The sequence below is a fragment of the Hemiscyllium ocellatum genome, chromosome 5 (assembly GCF_020745735.1).
Source record: "Hemiscyllium ocellatum isolate sHemOce1 chromosome 5, sHemOce1.pat.X.cur, whole genome shotgun sequence".
Taxonomy (NCBI): domain Eukaryota; kingdom Metazoa; phylum Chordata; class Chondrichthyes; order Orectolobiformes; family Hemiscylliidae; genus Hemiscyllium; species Hemiscyllium ocellatum.
In genome coordinates, this window is record NC_083405.1 from 142,432,334 (window position 1) to 142,451,866 (window position 19,533).

A 19,533-nucleotide genomic window follows, 5' to 3' on the forward strand; every position below is an offset into this window, starting at 1 on the left:
CTCTGCGCTGCAGATTTGCAAAGCCTTTCCCTCGTTCAGAAAATCGTCTACCCGATTGTTCTTGCTACCAAAGTGCAATTACGCACACTTGGTCACTTCTTTTCCCCACTCGCCCAACGTGTCCACGCTCTTCTGCAGCCTGCCCATTTCCTCAAAACTACCTGTCCCTCTAGCTATCTTTGTGCCATCTGCAAACTCAGCAAAAGTGCCCTCCGTGGCCCCCATTATCGTGGACACCCCAATAAGGTCCCTGTCACAGCCCCGTCTACAAGGTATTTGCGGAAATTCACCACAGTTGTACACGTGGCCGGAGACTTTGGCACCGTCGGATCGATGACACAGGGCCCAGCGAGCCTGTGCCGATTCCTACTCCTTGTTTGGGCGTGCTACCTGTTGCCCAGACGCGGTTTCAGTCCCGCCGTTCCGCCTCCCGTTCACGTGTCCAACAAGGTGAGCCTGAAACGTTCCTAACGTGCCTGCTTCCAGCGCTTCGACTGGCAACGCGTTCCAGACACCCACCATCCCCTATGTGAAAACCTTTCTCCGCACTTCTCCCTTCTCACTTTCCCCCTCTCACCGTGAACCTGTACCCACTGACTCGCCACCCTTCCGATGCCTCTCAGTATGCTGTCGACCCCTATCGGGTCGCCCCTCAGCTTCCGCCTTTGCAGTGACAACAATCCCAAGTTTATTCAACCTCTCCTCACAACAGAAGCACTCCAGGGCAGGCAAGGTCCTGGTAAACCTTCTCTGCACCCTCTCCAAAGCATCCACGTCCTTCTGGCAGTGAGTGTGCCGAACAGCACTGCGCGCGGTATCCCGATTGTAGCCTAACTGGAGTTTTGTACAGCTGTTTATACAGATCATTTATTTACACGTCACAAACAACAAAGGTCCTAGCACTGTGCCCTGCGGGATACCACTAGTTACTGATCCCCTTTCCGAAAAATGCGCTTCCACCGCTACTCTCTGTCTTCTGTGACCGAGCTGGCTTTGTATCCAGCTAGCCGGCTCACCTCAGATCCCGCGAGACTCTACCTTTTGTAGCAGCCTGCCGCAAGATGTGAAGCGATCCAGAAGAGATTACTGACGCAAAGGTGACTACACTTAAATGAAAGTGCTGGGAATGGCAACCGTGATGGAACTCGCAGCCAAGGAAGGTCAACACCTCACAAAATGGTGGCTGAGAGTTCACAAAATGGTGGCCCAGGGACAAGCACCAACGCAGACACAAAACTGCCACTGCTGTGGAAACACATGTCAGGCAGCAGCAAATTGCTGGTAGAAAGAAGCTGTGTGCAGAAACTGCAGCATTAAAAAAGAATATACTAAGTGGGTGCGCTCGGGGGTGAAAGTACCAATAACCTGCAGCGAAAGTACAGGAAGAAATCCTAAATGGTACAAAAAGGGCAAGAAGACAAAAGCCCTGACGCACAAACCAATGAGGTGTTGTGGTTACAGATACTGGCGATACCTGCCGACGCCCCGGTCGCTCCCTTACTGAACGGCAAACCGGTAAGAATGGAGGTGGACACCGGTTTCGTTGATACGGCTGAGTCACGTTGCGCTGCAACCTTCAGAAACTGCGCGAGGAACACACACAGGTGAAGTGGTGCTTTCACAGTGGGTACGTTCAGTTATACGGTGAGTCTGAAGACACAGCCTGCGCGTCATCAAAGGAAATCTTACAGCTTTATGGGCAAGAATGTAGTTGGACAGAATCAAACTCAACTGAGTGTCAAAATTCTGAGTGACCGATCAAGAATTCTAAAGAAGCACGCTATTGTTTTCAATGGGGTGGACAGGCAGGATGCCTGGAGCCTTTGATAAGCTGTTGGAGAAAATGCAGAGGCATGGAATTGAGGGTGATTTAGCAGTTTGGCTTAGAAACTGGCTTTCTGAAAGGAGGCAGCGAGTGGTGGTTGATGGAAAATATTCAGCCTGGAGTCCGGTTACTAGTGGTGTGCCACAAGGGTCTGTTTTGGGACCACTGCTGTTTGTCATTTTTATAAATGACTTAGACGCAGGCATAACATAGGTGGATGGATTAGTAAATTTGCAGACGACGCTAAAGTCGGTGGAGTAGTGGTCAGTGTGGAAGAATGTTACAGGTTGCAGGGGGACTTGGACAAACTGCAGAATCGGGCTGAGAGGTGGCAAATGGAGTTCAATGCAGCTAAATGTGAGGTGATGCACTTTGGGAAGAATAACTGGAAGGCAGAGTACTGGGTCGATGGAAAGATTATTGGTAGTGTGGATGTGCAGAGGGATCTTGGAGTCCCATGTACATAGATCCCTGAAAGTTGCCACCCCCAGGTGGATAGTGCTGTTAAGAAGGCTGTTGGGTTTCATTCGTAGAGGGATTGAGTTCCGGAGCCGCAATATCATGCTGCAACAGTTCACCTGCTGGTGTGTGCTAGGCGGTTTCCTTTCCCTTTGCTCAACGACCTATTTGCTGAACTAGCCGGAGGTCAGCTTTTCAGTAAAATTGAGCCCGGTAAACCCTACCTCCAGATGAGTGTAGATCCTGAGTTGAAATGAATGAGACACAATCTTATTGAAACATATTGGATTCTTACGTGGCTCGACAGGGTAAATGCTGAGAGGACATTTTCCCTCATGGGAGTGTCTAGAACTGAACAGAATAAAGAGGCACCAATTTAAGAGTGAGATCAGGAGAAACGTCTTCTCTCAGAGGGTTGTGAGTCTTTGGAATTTGTTGTCACAGACAGCTGGCCCACGCTGCTTGTGTGAGACTGACTTAGAATGCTGCCAGTTCTGGCTGAGGCAGCAAAGTAGTGCAAAAGAAGGCAAGGGGGTGTTGTGCCAGTCCCTGCGTACACAGCCCAGGTGCCGGATAATCTGCAGTGCTCCTACCTGCCTTATTATCTTTCCAGGCCAGTTCCGGTCAGCAAACATTGGTTTGTTTGTTCTACGTTTTCTCACGTGCTGTTGTCGAGTTAGTGCTGTCTCTTTGCTTTTCCCAGTGAGAATTGACTCTCTGAGTAACCTGCCTCTGACTCAGTCAGTCGTGATAGCACACACGATTCTGTCGCGGCTCAGTGAATCGGAAAGTGGCTGAAACTCACAGTCCTTTGCCTCGTTTTTCCGGTCAGTCACATACGTACCTATCGATTCCGCCTGCCCTTGCACTCTGATGAAAAGCATGTGCCTTAAATACGTCCCGATTATTTTTGTCCTAGCTCACAGTGTTCTCGAAATCTCTCTTTCAAGTCATCAAAATCAAAACGACTGAACCCCTAGATAGCTTCATCCCCAGCAGCATGCAGCAACGTAGCACAGTTGACCTTCTCTTGTTTTTCTGAAATGTCGCTCGCGAGTAGGAAAAGCTGGTGGGCAGCTACGGTTGCTGCAACTCCCAAATTCTGACACCATGTGGTGTGATCGGGGTCCGGCGTTGGCGGGACGGTGCAGCACGCAGCAGGGGTGAGGGGATGACATTGAGAGCAAGTGTCAAGGTGCGCAAGAGACAGAGACGGCGAGAGAAGGATAGGGAGCGGGAGCTGAACAGCTACCTTAGAACAGACGAGTTTGAATCGACTCACGCCCGGCTGGATGCGAGGTGTGAGAAATGAAGCACCGAAAGCCTGTGCTATAAACATGAAGCTGTTTTTAGATTTATAGATGAGGGGTGCACCGTTCCCGGAGGTACTGCAATACCAGGTCGATGCGTGGAGTGGACGGAGCAAGCCCCTATTCCATCTCCCTGCTCCAAAAATCAATTTAATATATGGTCCCCAGATAAGGGACGTATCAGATATTAAACTGATAAGAACAGATACTACACTTGATCTTAGCCAAAAGGCCGAGAAGCGATAACTACAATACCGCGGACTGCCTCAAGTCCCATTTGTCCTCCATGTTTTCAATCAGCTTGATTCTGTTCAAAGACTTGTAGATCACTGCTGACAGTTTCCCTGTCGCCGTAGTCCTCCCAGGATTTCTAACTAGAGCAGCAGATCCATTTACAGCAGTTGCTTTTTTTCCCCTGTCAGTGAAGCACTGCCTCATGGTCATGTAGAGATTGTCAGTATCTCACCAATCAGGTGGGTCAGGGCTAAGCTGACGTGACTTGAGGAGGTGGTAACCAACTGCAGAACTGCACGCATTGAATGAGACATTCAGCCTGTCATGTCTGCATCAGCTCTCTGCACGAGCAACTTCCCCAGTCCCACTCGCCCTCTCTTCAGATAAGTATCCGACCCTCCGACCAAAGTCACCATTGAATCTGCCTCCAGCACCCTCTCTCTCAGGCAGTGCACTGCATATTCTAACCACTCGCTGAAGATGCTTGGGCCTAGGACACTAGCTCGATGAAATGTGACAGGCAGAGAAGAGAGCAGTAGATTCAGCCGAGCCCTCCATGTCTTTGATGTGTGTGCGTGTGTGTGTGTGGATGTGCCTGCAGTTAGAACATAGAACAGTACAGCACAGTACAGGCCCTTCGGCCCACCATGTTGTAGGGGGAGGGGAAGGGGAACATTACACAAACGGTCGCGGGATTCTTGCGGTATACTTAAGGCTAAGATTTTAACGAATATAGAGGTTTTTGTTTAAGAAATAGTTTTAAACTAAGAAATAACTTTGAAGTGTTGTGGCTGACCACAAAAGAAGCAGTAGGGGCATCTCACAATAAGCTTATAGTATGATAAGGGGAACTGGCTAAAATAACAGACAGGCTGTAACAGACAAGGACAAGGACAGCAGGGTAGTCAGATCAGGAAAATTAGAGAAAAACAAGTCAGGTAAATCGGCTTATGATAGGATGGGAAAAGGGAGGCGTGATTCCGCAACTTGCAAACTGAATAAGAATGCTTACATGCTTTGTTTTGGCGCGCTTTTGCTAGCCTGATTGCTTGAGCGAAACGCCCGTTCTTGCAAGGCCGTAAAGAATAAAATGCTCTTGTTTCCAAGACTTTGCCTCAGGCTGTTACCAATGTGAAAAGTCCCTGCCTCCCCACAAGGCAAATGATTGGAGCAGGTTCGAATTCTGACCGAAAAATCTCACTGCCAGGAAATCTCGGCTCACCTTTACAAACAGAAACTCTTACAGACTAACCCATCTTGTCTTGGAAAATGTGAACTCCCATCCCCCAACCCACCTCGTGCAAATGAACAGCACGACCAGGGATGTGAAGATCAATTTACAGCAAATCAGCCTTTATTGGTTCGGCTCCCGCTCCAAACATTCCAATTCAGTCTGCTTCCTTAGAATTGCAAATCAAGATTCAAGAGTGCTAATTGCAGCGCTAACAGCAAGCTAATGGTTTGATAGCAGCCGTGCAATCAAAAAGCAAGGTCTAAAATGCAAAATAAAGCAAAACACCCAGTAAGCAAAACCTCAGCTTCTGTGGAGAGAAAGCAGAATTAACGCTTCGAGTCCAGTGACCCTTCTCCCGAAGGTTGCAGCGAGTTCTGTTTTCGTCTAGACATTACAACCTGCAGCACCACGCGTGGAGTCAGTGATCAACTGCACCTTCACTCTATCGGTAACCACTGAGCACCTACATCGATGCATGCATCAGGACGAGACGGAACCTGAACCAAACGGACGGAGGCTCCGAAGCTCTCTCCCACCCTCTCACCTTCAATGCCCACTTGGATCCATCCGGCTGCTCCGCATCAGGAAGCATCAGTAGCGCGGCCTCAATCAACAGATGGGAATCAGAAAGCTTCCCCACACAGTCACACAGTACAGAAGAGGCCTTCTGGCCCTCCGAGTCCGCACTGACAAAGCTACTCTAAGTCTGCTCTAGTCCCACTTTCCAGCACTTGGTCCGTAGCCAGGAAAAGTTATGACATTTCCAGTGCTCATCCAAGTAGTTTTTCAAGGTTTTGAGGTTCCCCGCCTCGCTACCCTCCCAAGCAGTGCATTCCAGACCGCCGCCACCCTCTGGGAAACAACTGCTTTCTCAACCCCGATTCTCCTGCCCTCTCCCCACGACCCTTGATCCCCTTACAATCAAGAGCCTCTCTATCTCTGTGAAGCGCTTCTGTGAAGCACTACTATTATAGGACAAGCCAAACAGAGAACAGCCAGGGAATTCCTAGAGGCATGGCACTCATCCACAGATTCATTCAATAATGAATCCACATCGACCTGGACCCAATATACCGGCCACTGCAGCGGACACTGTGTGGGCGGCACGGTTGCACCGTGGTTAGCACTGCTGCCTCACAACGCCAGAGACCCGGGTTCAATTCCCAACTCAGGCGACAGACTGTGTGGAGTTTGCACATTCTCCCCGTGTCTGCGTGGGTTTCCTCCGGGTACTCCGGTTTCCTCCCACAGTCCAAAGATGTGCGGGTCAGGTGAATTGGCCATGCTAAATTGCCCGTGGTGTTGCGCTTCGGCGGGTCGGTGTGGACTTGTTGGGCCGAAGGGCCTGTTTCCACATTGTAAGTAAGCTAATCTAATCAAACAACTGGAACTGATAACCGGAAGCGGCAGGTACAAATCACTACAAACGCCGGAGGAAACATCACAGAAGCGCTTCACAGGAGGCTCCCAAGCACTGACGATGTCACCTAGCTCGGCACAAACACAAATTCCCAGCTCGGCGAACAGAACCACAACAACGAGCACCCGAGCTACAAATCTTCTCCCAAACTTTGAACCTCTCCATCTCTGTCTTAAATGCAACCTCATCTCGGCCTGAAGGGGCGACCCTTCACCCTGAGGCTGTACTTCCAGGTCCTCGTCTCGCCTACTAGTGGGACCATCTTCTTCACAACCACTCTGACCAGGCCCCCCAGTAGCTTGTAAGCTTCGGTCAGATCCCGCCTTACCTTTCGAAACACCATCGGGCACAGACCCAGAGACCTCATGTGACAAACCCAGGGGAAACCTTCTCTAGACTCCGTCCCAACACCAGCGCATCCCTTCCTTCGGTACACGGCACAAAACTGCTCCCAATATTCCACCTGTGGTCAGACCAGAGCCTGACGCGGCCTCGGCAGCACGTCCCCGCTCCTGTTTCCTCGCCCGCTTGAAATGAATGCCGACACCGCATTTGCCTTCCGAACCATCGGATGGACCTGCATGTTAATCTTGAAACAACCTGGAACTAGGACTCCCAAGACCCTCTGCGCTGCAGATTTGCAAAGCCTTTCCCTCGTTCAGAAAATCGTCTACCCGATTGTTCTTGCTACCAAAGTGCAATTACGCACACTTGGTCACTTCTTTTCCCCACTCGCCCAACGTGTCCACGCTCTTCTGCAGCCTGCCCATTTCCTCAAAACTACCTGTCCCTCTAGCTATCTTTGTGCCATCTGCAAACTCAGCAAAAGTGCCCTCCGTGGCCCCCATTATCGTGGACACCCCAATAAGGTCCCTGTCACAGCCCCGTCTACAAGGTATTTGCGGAAATTCACCACAGTTGTACACGTGGCCGGAGACTTTGGCACCGTCGGATCGATGACACAGGGCCCAGCGAGCCTGTGCCGATTCCTACTCCTTGTTTGGGCGTGCTACCTGTTGCCCAGACGCGGTTTCAGTCCCGCCGTTCCGCCTCCCGTTCACGTGTCCAACAAGGTGAGCCTGAAACGTTCCTAACGTGCCTGCTTCCAGCGCTTCGACTGGCAACGCGTTCCAGACACCCACCATCCCCTATGTGAAAACCTTTCTCCGCACTTCTCCCTTCTCACTTTCCCCCTCTCACCGTGAACCTGTACCCACTGACTCGCCACCCTTCCGATGCCTCTCAGTATGCTGTCGACCCCTATCGGGTCGCCCCTCAGCTTCCGCCTTTGCAGTGACAACAATCCCAAGTTTATTCAACCTCTCCTCACAACAGAAGCACTCCAGGGCAGGCAAGGTCCTGGTAAACCTTCTCTGCACCCTCTCCAAAGCATCCACGTCCTTCTGGCAGTGAGTGTGCCGAACAGCACTGCGCGCGGTATCCCGATTGTAGCCTAACTGGAGTTTTGTACAGCTGTTTATACAGATCATTTATTTACACGTCACAAACGTTTTTTTTTCTCTCCCCTTATTTAAACGCGGGCTCCGAGTTGTAGGCCTCAGTCTCTCGGAAGACTTCGCGACGGCTGGTGGGTAAGTTTGGTCGTTTATTTAATAGTTAAAAGTTTAAAGTTTTCCTTCAAAAAAGCGGTAGCAGACCCGGAAGGCGCGCTAGGTTACCTGGGTAAGGTTTTTTTTTTCTCTCCCCTTATTTAAACGCGTAGGCGAGTCACCCGAGGCACTACACGAGTAGTGCCTCCCACCCTTCCACCTCCTCTAACCTAATAATAAGACCAATTGTGACTAGCGGGTAAGTGCTGCATTTTCCTTGTTTGTTTCTTTAGGTTTAGTTGGTTTTTGTTTTTTTTTAAGGAAAGCTTACTTTTAGAGGGATGGCAGTGCAGAGAGGGCAATGTTCCTCTTGCAACATGTATGAGGTGAGGGAAGCCATCAGCGTCCCTGCTGAGTACACTTGCAAGAAGTGCACCCATCTCCAGCTCCTCCAAACCCGTGTTAGGGAACTGGAGCTGGAGTTGGATGAACTGCGGATCATTCGGGAGGCAGAGGAGGTCATAGATCGGAGCTATAGGCAAGTAGTTACTCCGAAAGTTCAAGATAGATGGGTGACAGTGAGGGGGAGTGGGAGGAGGAAGCCAGTGCAGGGACCCCCTGCGGTCATTCCCCTCAAGAACAAGTATACCGTTTTGGATACTTGTGGGGGGGATGACTTACCAGGGGCAAGCAACGAGGTTCAGGCCTCTGGCACGGAGCCTGGCCCCGTTGCTCAGAAGGGAAGGGTGGAGAAAGGTAGAGCGATTGTTCTTGGGGACTCGATAGTGAGGGGTACAGACAGACGGTTTTGTGGGGGCGACAGGGACTCACGTTTGGTATGTTGCCTCCCAGGTGCAAGGGTACGTGATGTCGCTGATCGTGTTTTCCGGGTCCTTAAGGGGGAGGGGGAGCAGCCCCAGATCGTGGTCCACGTTGGCACCAACGATATAGGTAGGAAGAAGGGTGAGGATGTAAGGCAGGCTTTCAGGGAGCTAGGTTGGAAGCTCAGAGTTAGAACAAACAGAGTTGTAGTCTCTGGTTTGTTACCCGTGCCACGTGATAGAGAGTCGAGGAACAGGGAGAGAGAGCAGTTAAATGCGTGGCTACAGGGATGGTGCAGGAGGGAGGGATTCCGGTTTCTGGATAACTGGGGTCCTTTCTGGGGAAGGTGGGACCTCTATAAAAAGGATGGTCTACACTTGAACCTGAGGGGCACCAGTATCCTTGGGGGGAGGTTTGCTAGTGCTCTTTGGGAGGGTTTAAACTAACTCCGCGGGGGCATGGGAACCAGGACTGTAGCTTTAGGGTACAGGACCTTGAGTGTAGGGAGGTTAGGAATAATGCAGCGATCTCTAAGGAGGGTGACTGTAACCAGAAAGGTGGATTGAAGTGTGTATACTTCAATGCCAGAAGTATAAGGAATAAGGTAGGTGAACTTGCAGCGTGGGTTGGTACCTGGGACTTCGATGTTGTGGCCATTACAGAGACGTGGGTAGAACAGGGACAAGAATGGCTGTTGCACGTTCCAGGGTTCAAATGTTTTAGTAGGATCAGACATGGGGGTAAAAAAGGGGGAGGCGTGGCATTACTTGTCAAAGACAGTATCACAGCAGTGGAATGGACGATGGAAGAGGACTTGCCATCTGAGGTAGTTTGGGCTGAGGTTAGAAATAGGAAAGGTGAGGTCACCCTGTTAGGTGTTTTCTACAGGCCTCCTAATAGTCCTAGAGAAGTAGAGGATAATATTGCGAGGATGATTCAGGAAAAGAGTGAAGGTAGCAGGGTGGTTGTTATGGGGGACTTTAACTTCCCAGATATTGACTGGGAGAGCTATAGCTCGAGTTCATTAGATGGGTCGGTGTTTGTACAATGTGTGCAGGAGGGTTTCCTGACACAATATGTCGACAGGCCAACAAGAGGGGAGGCTATATTGGATTTGGTTCTAGGTAATGAACCAGGCCAGGTGTTGGACTTGGAGGTAGGTGAGCACTTCGGGGACAGTGACCACAACTCGGTGACTTTTACTTTAGTGATGGAGAGGGATAATCGTGTGCCGCAGGGCAAGAGCTATAGCTGGGGGCAGGGAAATTATGATGCAGTGAGGCATGACTTAGGATGTGTGGATTGGAAAAACAGGCTTCAAGAGAAGAACACTAATGAGATGTGGGGAGTGTTCAAGGAGCAGCTACTGCGTGTCCTCGATAGGTATGTACCAGTCAGGCATGGTGTAAAGGGCCTTGTGAGGCAGCCGTGGTTTAGTAAGGAATTGGAGTCCCTTGTGAAAGGGAAGAAGGCGGCATATGTAAAGATGAGGCGTGAAGGTTCAGTAGGGGCGATTGAGAGTTATAAGGTAGCCAGGAAGGAGCTAAAGAGGGAGTTAAGAAAAGCGAGAAGGGGACATGAAAAGTCTTTAGCTGGTAGGATTAGGGAAAACCCAAAGGCTTTCTATAGGTATGTCAAGAATAAAAGGATGACTAGGGTAGGTATCGGTCCAGTCAAGGATAGTAGTGGGAAGTTGTGTGTGGAGGCGGAGGAGATTGGAGAGACATTAAATCAGTACTTTTCATCAGTATTCACTCAGGAACAGGACACTGTTGCTGATGTGAATATGGAATCACAAATAATTAGAATGGATGCCCTGGAAATATGCAGGGAAGAGGTTTTGGGAATATTGGAAAGGATGAATATAGATAAGTCTCCTGGGCCTGATGGCATTTACCCCAGGATCCTATGGGAAGCTAGGGAGGAGATAGCAGAGCCATTGGCCTGGATTTTTATGTCATCGTTGTCAACAGGAATAGTACCAGAGGACTGGAGGATAGCGAATGTGGTCCCATTGTTCAAGAAAGGGAGTAGGGATAGCCCTAGCAACTATAGGCCAGTGAGTCTGACTTCAGTGGTGGGCAAAGTCTTGGAGAGAATGGTAAGGGATAAGATTTATGAACATCTGGGTAGGAATAACGTGATCAGGGATAGCCAGCATGGTTTTGTGAAGGGCAGGTCGTGCCTCACAAACCTTATTGAGTTCTTTGAGAAGGTGACCAAGGAAGTGGATGAGGGTAAAGCAGTAGATGTTGTGTATATGGATTTTAGTAAGGCGTTCGATAAGGTTCCCCATGGTAGGCTAATGCTAAAACTTCGGAGGTATGGCATTGAGGATACATTAGAGGTTTGGATTAGGAATTGGCTGGCTGGAAGGAGACAGAGGGTAGTAGTTGATGGATTATGTTCATCTTGGAGCGCAGTTACTAGCGGTGTACCACAAGGATCTGTTTTGGGACCATTGCTTTTTGTTATCTTTATAAATGATCTAGAGGAAGGACTTGAAAGCTGGGTAAGCAAGTTTGCGGATGACACAAAAGTCGGTGGAGTTGTGGATAGTGAGGAAGGAAGTGGTAGGTTACAGCGGGATATAGATAAGTTGCAGAGCTGGGCGGAAATGTGGCAAATGGAATTCAATGTAGCTAAGTGCGAAGTCGTTCACTTTGGTAGGAATAACAAGATGATGGATTACTGGGCTAATGGTAGGCTACTTGGTAGTGTGGATGAGCAGAGGGATCTTGGTGTCCATGTACACAGATCTCTGAAAGTTGCCACCCAGGTAAATAGTGCTGTGAGGAAGGCATATGGTGTACTGGGCTTTATTGGCAGAGGAATTGAGTTCCGGAGTCCTGAGGTCATGTTGCAGTTGTATAAGACTCTGGTGCGGCCTCATCTGGAGTATTGTGTGCAGTTCTGGTCGCCATACTATAGGAAGGATGTGGAAGCTTTAGAACGAGTGCAGAGGAGGTTTACCAGGATGTTGCCTGGAATGGTAGGAAAATCTTATGAGGAAAGGCTGAGGCACTTGGGGCTGTTCTCATTGGAGAAGAGAAGGTTTAGGGGAGATCTGATAGAAGTGTATAAGATGATTAGGGGTTTAGATAGGGTAGATACTAAGAACCTTTTACCGCTAATGGAGTCAGGTGTTACTAGGGGACATAGCTTTAAATTAAGGGGTGGTAGGTATAGGACAGATGTTAGGGGTAGATTCTTCACACAGCGGGTTGTGAGTTCATGGAATGCCCTGCCCGTATCAGTGGTGAACTCTCCTTCTTTATGGTCATTTAAGCGGGCATTGGATAGGCATTTGGAAGTTATTGGGCTAGTATAGGTTAGGTAGGATTCGGTCGGCGCAACATCGAGGGCCGAAGGGCCTGTACTGCGCTGTATCCTTCTATGTTCTATGTAACAACAAAGGTCCTAGCACTGTGCCCTGCGGGATACCACTAGTTACTGATCCCCTTTCCGAAAAATGCGCTTCCACCGCTACTCTCTGTCTTCTGTGACCGAGCTGGCTTTGTATCCAGCTAGCCGGCTCACCTCAGATCCCGCGAGACTCTACCTTTTGTAGCAGCCTGCCGCAAGATGTGAAGCGATCCAGAAGAGATTACTGACGCAAAGGTGACTACACTTAAATGAAAGTGCTGGGAATGGCAACCGTGATGGAACTCGCAGCCAAGGAAGGTCAACACCTCACAAAATGGTGGCTGAGAGTTCACAAAATGGTGGCCCAGGGACAAGCACCAACGCAGACACAAAACTGCCACTGCTGTGGAAACACATGTCAGGCAGCAGCAAATTGCTGGTAGAAAGAAGCTGTGTGCAGAAACTGCAGCATTAAAAAAGAATATACTAAGTGGGTGCGCTCGGGGGTGAAAGTACCAATAACCTGCAGCGAAAGTACAGGAAGAAATCCTAAATGGTACAAAAAGGGCAAGAAGACAAAAGCCCTGACGCACAAACCAATGAGGTGTTGTGGTTACAGATACTGGCGATACCTGCCGACGCCCCGGTCGCTCCCTTACTGAACGGCAAACCGGTAAGAATGGAGGTGGACACCGGTTTCGTTGATACGGCTGAGTCACGTTGCGCTGCAACCTTCAGAAACTGCGCGAGGAACACACACAGGTGAAGTGGTGCTTTCACAGTGGGTACGTTCAGTTATACGGTGAGTCTGAAGACACAGCCTGCGCGTCATCAAAGGAAATCTTACAGCTTTATGGGCAAGAATGTAGTTGGACAGAATCAAACTCAACTGAGTGTCAAAATTCTGAGTGACCGATCAAGAATTCTAAAGAAGCACGCTATTGTTTTCAATGGGGTGGACAGGCAGGACGCCTGGAGCCTTTGATAAGCTGTTGGAGAAAATGCAGAGGCATGGAATTGAGGGTGATTTAGCAGTTTGGCTTAGAAACTGGCTTTCTGAAAGGAGGCAGCGAGTGGTGGTTGATGGAAAATATTCAGCCTGGAGTCCGGTTACTAGTGGTGTGCCACAAGGGTCTGTTTTGGGACCACTGCTGTTTGTCATTTTTATAAATGACTTAGACGCAGGCATAACATAGGTGGATGGATTAGTAAATTTGCAGACGTGTCTTACGAGGTATATTCATGTTGCAGTTGTATAAGACTCTGGTGTGGCCGCATCTGGAGTATTGTGTGCAGTATTGGTCGCCATACTGTAGGAAGGATGTGGAGGCATTGGAACGGGCGCAGAGGAGGTTTACCAGGATGTTGCCTGGTATGGTAGGACGATCGTATGAGGAAAGGCCGAGGCACTTGGGGCTGTTTTCATTGGAGAAAAGAAAGTTTAGGGGTGACTTGCTGGAGATGTACAAGATGATTAGGGATTTAGATAGGGTTGACCATGAGAACCTTTTTCCATGTATGGAGTCAGATATTATGAGGGGGCATAGCTTTAAATTAAGGGGTGGTAGGTATCGGACAGATGTTAGGGGTAGATTCTTTACTCAGCTAGTCGTGCGTTCATGGAATGCCCTGCCAGTAGCAGTGTTGGACTCTCCCTCTTTATAGGCATTTAAACAGGAATTGGATAGGCATATGGAGGATAGTGGGCTGGTGTAGGTCAGGTGGGCTTGAATCGATGCAACATCGAGGGGCAAAGGGCCTGTACTGCGCTGTATCTTTTTATGTTCTATGTTCTATAAGGTGAACCTTAAACGTCCCTTCTTCCAGCGCTTCAACTGGCAACGTGATCCAAGCACCTACCATCCTCTGTGTGAAAACCTTTCCCCGCACTTTTCCCTTCTCATTCTCCCCCTCTCCCATGAACTTCGGGAAGGATGTTGAAGCTTTGGAAATAGCTCGGAAGAGATTTACTCGGATGTTGCATAGTATGGAGGGAAGGTCTCACGAGGAAAGGCTGAGGGACTTGAGGCAGCTTTCATTAGCAAGAAGAAGTTTGAGAGGCAACTTAATTGAGACATATAAGACAATCAAAGGGTTAGACAGGGTGGACAGTGATAGCCTTTTTCCTTGGACGGTGATGGCTGGCCTGAGAGGACATAGCTTTATATTGAGGGGTGATAGATGTAGGACAGATGTCAGAGGTAGTTTCTTCACTCAGAGAATAGTAGGCACATGGAACGCACTGCCTGCAACAGTAGTAGACTTGCCAACTTTAAGGGCATTTAAATAGTCATTGGATAGGCAAATGGGTGAAAGTAGAATAGTGCAGTTTAGATGGGCTTCAGATTGGTTCGACAGATTGGCGCAACATCAAGGGATGAAGGACCTCTACTGCGCTGTAATCTTCTATGTTCTATGTCGTAAAAGCACAGCAGGTCAAGCAGCATCCAAGGAGCAGGGGAATTGACGCTCCGAGCATGAGCTCTTCATCAGGAATCAGTAACTACACAAGTCACCTTCAAAAGTGAAAGCTACAACTGAGGCACCAGTAGCCAGCCACCTGAAAAGTATCAAAATGGTGAAACATTAGCCTAAGAAGCCAACAAGCAAGACGTCTGGTTTCAGGTATACAGCTGGCACATGATCTGTTCCTTAATATTCGAGCATCAATCAAGGCGACATCCGTGGAGAGACAGCAAGGTAACATTCCTCACGCAACGCTTTTGCCTGAAACATTGATCCTCCTGCTGCTCTGATGCTGACTGACCTGCTGTGCCTTTCCAGCACCACACTCTCAAAGCTAACGTTTGAGTCGAGGTGACTCTTCATCAGAATATTTTTTGATTCCAGCATTGGCAGCAATTTGCTCCTATGTTTTGGTTTAAACATACAACCATTAACAAATCAAAATTAATTTGACTTATATTAATAAAGCTCCAAACTGCAGACTCTCTGTGACTTAGTTGGCAAAACAGTCACCTGGTGAAGTATCACGCCAGAGAACTGAGCACATATTCCAGCTGACAGCTTTGTTGTGTGAAAACTAACTTTATGCATTTTGAGCATCATAACGGGATATTTCATAGCGATTTAATTGATGAAAGGGCTTTGCACAATGCAGTGGTGAATAGGAAAGTAACAAATGAATCTTTGTTGACAAACTCAGCAGATACTGAACGACTAAAAATGAAAAACAACACCTTCAGTTCCATTCTCTCACAAGGGTAACTGACCAAATTATCTATGAAAGGTCAAAATTCTAAACACAAATACAGCATCATCGGTAAATCCTGAATGAGATTTGGGAATACAATGAGCAAACTTGATTGGAACTCCTTCAAGTGCATTACTAACCAGTCTCCACTGGGGGAGGGGGTGTCTGCCCTCACCCGTGCCATTCACACCCTCCCTCCACCAAACCAGCAGAGTGTGTTGGCCAGTTCAAGTGAAACCGGACAGATCACCAATCATCTTTTTCACTGTCTGTCAATTGCAATGCATATCCTTCCATGTGCAGATCTGGATCCTGAAGTTGATTGGAGTGCTAACAGTAAACTATTCGAATGAATGGTTCCATGTTGAGTAGCATCACCAGAAATGCAAGGTCAATATAATCAACAAATTCAAATTGCAGAAACTCCAATGCAAAGCTGTGTAGCTCCTAAACTCTGTCAAAAACGCTGTCATAAAGTATCATCCTTACCTGAGTGTGTGTCATCATCATTGTTGGTAAACCCTTGTAGCTGTTAATCCTTTGTTAATTTCAATACGATATCCAAGTTTCCTGCACAGGTTTGAGGTTACTTCTGGCATTATGGCTTGCTCACTTGTGAGAGCACTGAGGTGGACCAATTCGTAATGTGATCGCATCCTGACTCCACCCCCAATCTCTAGCTCATCAGACAGTCCATTGTTATCAACAGAAATAACAAAACTCTGTTAGAGCTTCTGCCTGAGGCCCAGGCATTTTGAAAGAAGTTTCAAACAAATTATCACTTCTCATTCACTTCAAATGCAACAGCAATAACTTTTCTTAAACTTCTTAACCACTGAACCGAAGCTAAAAAATTACAGTAAAATGTACTTTTGTTCCCTTCTCAATTTCTCATTTCATTGAAATTTATTTCCTAATCAATTCTGACTTGGATATGCTGCTGCCTTTCCTTGAGTTTCACTGTATAGAAAGAACAAACTTGATTGGGAACGTATTCAAATGCAGCGTGATTTGGACAGGCTGAATGAGTGTGCAAATACATGGCAGATGAAGTATAATGTCAATAAATGTGAGGTTATCCACTTCCGTAGCAAAAGCAGGAAGGCACATTATTATCTGAGTGGCTATAAATTGAGAGAAGGGAATGTATAATGAGATGTCTGTGTCTTTGTGCACCAGTTGCTGAAGATAAGCACGCAGGCCGTAAAGAAGGAAAAAGATAAGTTGGCATTCATAGCAAAAGGGTTCAAGTATAGAGCAGGGGTGTTTTGCTGCCGTGGTGAAGTCACACCTGGAACCACTGGATCGTACAGTAAAGATGCATTTATCTGCACACAAAAAGCAGGACAAAGCCAACTTGGCCAGCTACCGCCCCATTAGTTACTCTCAATCTTCAGCAAAGTAATGAAAATTGCCATCAGCATTGATATCAAGCAGTACGTGTAAGCAGCATTAACCTACTCACTGATGCCTGGTTTGGGTTGTGCCAAGGCCACTTAGCTCCTGACCTCATTACAGCCTTGGTTCAAACATGGTCAAAAGAGCTGAAACCCAGAGGGGAGGAGTAAGTGACGGCCTTGATAGCAGGGTCGCATTTGATTAGGAATGGCATGAAGGAGCCTGAGCAAAATTGGAATCAAATGAGTATTGGGGGCATACTCTTTCCAGTTGAAGCCATAGCTGGCACACAGGAAGATGTCACATGTGCAGTGATTGAGGACTTTGGGTCCATAATCAATGCTGTTTAGAAGGAGGAGGGGGAAGATCTCATTGAAATCTACAGAATATTAAGAGGCCTGGACTGGGTGAGCGTAAGGAAAATGTTGTCATTCATAGGCCCTGAGGGCACAGCCTCCAAGTGAAGGGATGACCTTTTAGAACTGAGATAGTGAGAAAATAGGTCAAATAACTGCTTTATTTGCTAAAGCCAAAACAATAAGGGAGATTTACATAGACACTTCTCTTGATTAAATCATAACCAGGTGAAAAAACTGGTAAGGGACATCAGGTGCTCTACGTGTGGCATCTGGCAACTCTGTCAGAAAGTGACTCTGATCTCCAGCATCTGCAGTCTTCACTTTCTCCTATCTGACAACTCTGGGAGAGTTCAACTGTCCTAGATGGTTACATTTGGAGGAAGTGTGTACAGCTACAGTTTTTAACAGATTGTTTAAATTAACTGGCACTCAGGGGGAGCAGGTAGGAGGCCGAGAGGGTCATAGACATCTGTTTCAGGGAGGTAGCCATACACAAGGCTGAGGCAGATAGATACAGAATGGTCACAAGGGACAAGCAATGCAGGAGGCCCCTGTGGCTGTCCCCATCTCAAATAGGTGAGCTACTTTAGATACTGTTCAGGGGGACTGCAGATTGGGGATGACAACAGCAGTAGATAGAACAGTGCCAGCAGGGGAGGTTGAAGTGCAGGTAAACAGTGGTAGTCAACGACTCAATAGTTAGAGGCACAGACAGACATTTCTATGGCCACAAACAAGACACCGAAACATGTGTTGCCTCCCTGTTGCCAGAGTCAAGGATGTCTCTAAGCGTGGTCAGGACATACTGAAGAGAGATGGTAAACAGCTAGATGTCATGGTACACACTTGTACCAAAGACATAGAAAGGAAGAATGATGAGGTCCTGCATGGAGAGTTGAGGGAGCTTGGCTATATGTAGATTGGTATCTCTTCCAAGTTAGGTGGGATCTGTACAAAAAAGACAGGTTGCATTTTAACTAGAGGGGCACCAGCATCCTGGTGGGGATGGTTCCTAGTGCAACTTAAATGGATTTATACATTAAGGCAGAGGGTTAGGATCCAATGCAACAGGTCATAAGGTATGCAGTCAGTAAAGACTAATAGGATAAACAGGCAGGGTCATTCTAATGATTATGGTGAGAGAAGGATTCATAAAAGATCAAAATGTGAGTTGCAAGTTGGAGTAAATGACAGAGGACACAGCTTAAAAATACGGGGTAGACCATTTAGGACAGAGATGAGGAGAAACTTCTTCACCCAGAGAGTGGTGGCTGTGTGGAATGCTCTGCCCCAGTGGGCAGTGGAGGCCCAGTCTCTGGATTCATTTAGGAAAGAGTTGGCTAGAGCTCTCAAGGATAGTGGAATCAAGGGTTATGGAGATAAGGCAGTAACAGGATACTGATTAAGGATGATCAGCCATGATCGAAGGGCAGAATGGCCTACTCCTGCACCTATTGTCTATTGACCTAAACACATACAGTATTCGGAATAAAGTCAAGGAGCTGATGACACAGATACAGACAAATAGGTACACCTGGTGGGGATTACTGAATCATGGTTACAGGAAGTTCAGAACTGGGAGTTAAATGTCCAAGGGTACTCAGTATTCTGAAAGGTTAGACAAGAAAGAGCAGGAGGTGGAGTTGTTTCATTGTATAAGTATGGCATCAAGGCTGTGGTAACAAACGATATTGGCACTAGGGTGGAAATAAAAGATAAGGGAAGAGACCCCTTGCTAGGAGTAATTTTCAGGCTCCAAAACAATACTGTCAAAGATTAGCATAGTATAAACCAGGAAAGGAATTAAGAGTTAGGGTGAGAGGGTGGATAAGTGGAGCTGAGGTCTATAAAGATGAGTCGCGGTCTTATTGAATGGCGTAGCAGGCTCGAAGGGCCAGATGGCCTACTCCTGCTCCTAGTTCTTATGTTCCTATGTTCTTCAATAATGAAGGATTGAGAAGGTCTCAAAAGTAATTATAGGTGATTTGAACATGAACATTGATTAGATTATTCAACATGGCAAGCGAAGGCTCAAAGCAAGGTCCATTGAATGTATAAGGGATTGTTTCCCATAGCAACTTGTCATGGAGCCAACCAGAGAACTGGCTACTTTAGATTTGGTATTATGTAACAAAGAAGGACTAATAAATGGTCTTTGGAATAATTGCACAGAGGTAAGTATCCCATCATCAAGTCTCCGTTTATTTATATGTGCACATTGCATGGGCTCTGACCAGACAGCTCAAGGTCAACCCCTCGACTGAGAAGACCTTCTGTATCCCCTGTTTACATGTTTTGTTTTGCTTTTTTTTAACTCACAGGAGCTCAGTCCAAACACAATC

General features: G+C 47.7%; 1 non-coding gene across 1 annotated transcript; it reads right to left on the bottom strand.

Moving 5' to 3' along the window:
* Nucleotides 1–3,647: 3,647 nt before the first annotated feature.
* On the bottom strand, nucleotides 3,648–3,838 carry LOC132816283 (U2 spliceosomal RNA). The gene has a single exon (XR_009644776.1). It is a non-coding gene; the product is annotated as a U2 spliceosomal RNA (small nuclear RNA).
* Nucleotides 3,839–19,533: the final 15,695 nt, after the last annotated feature.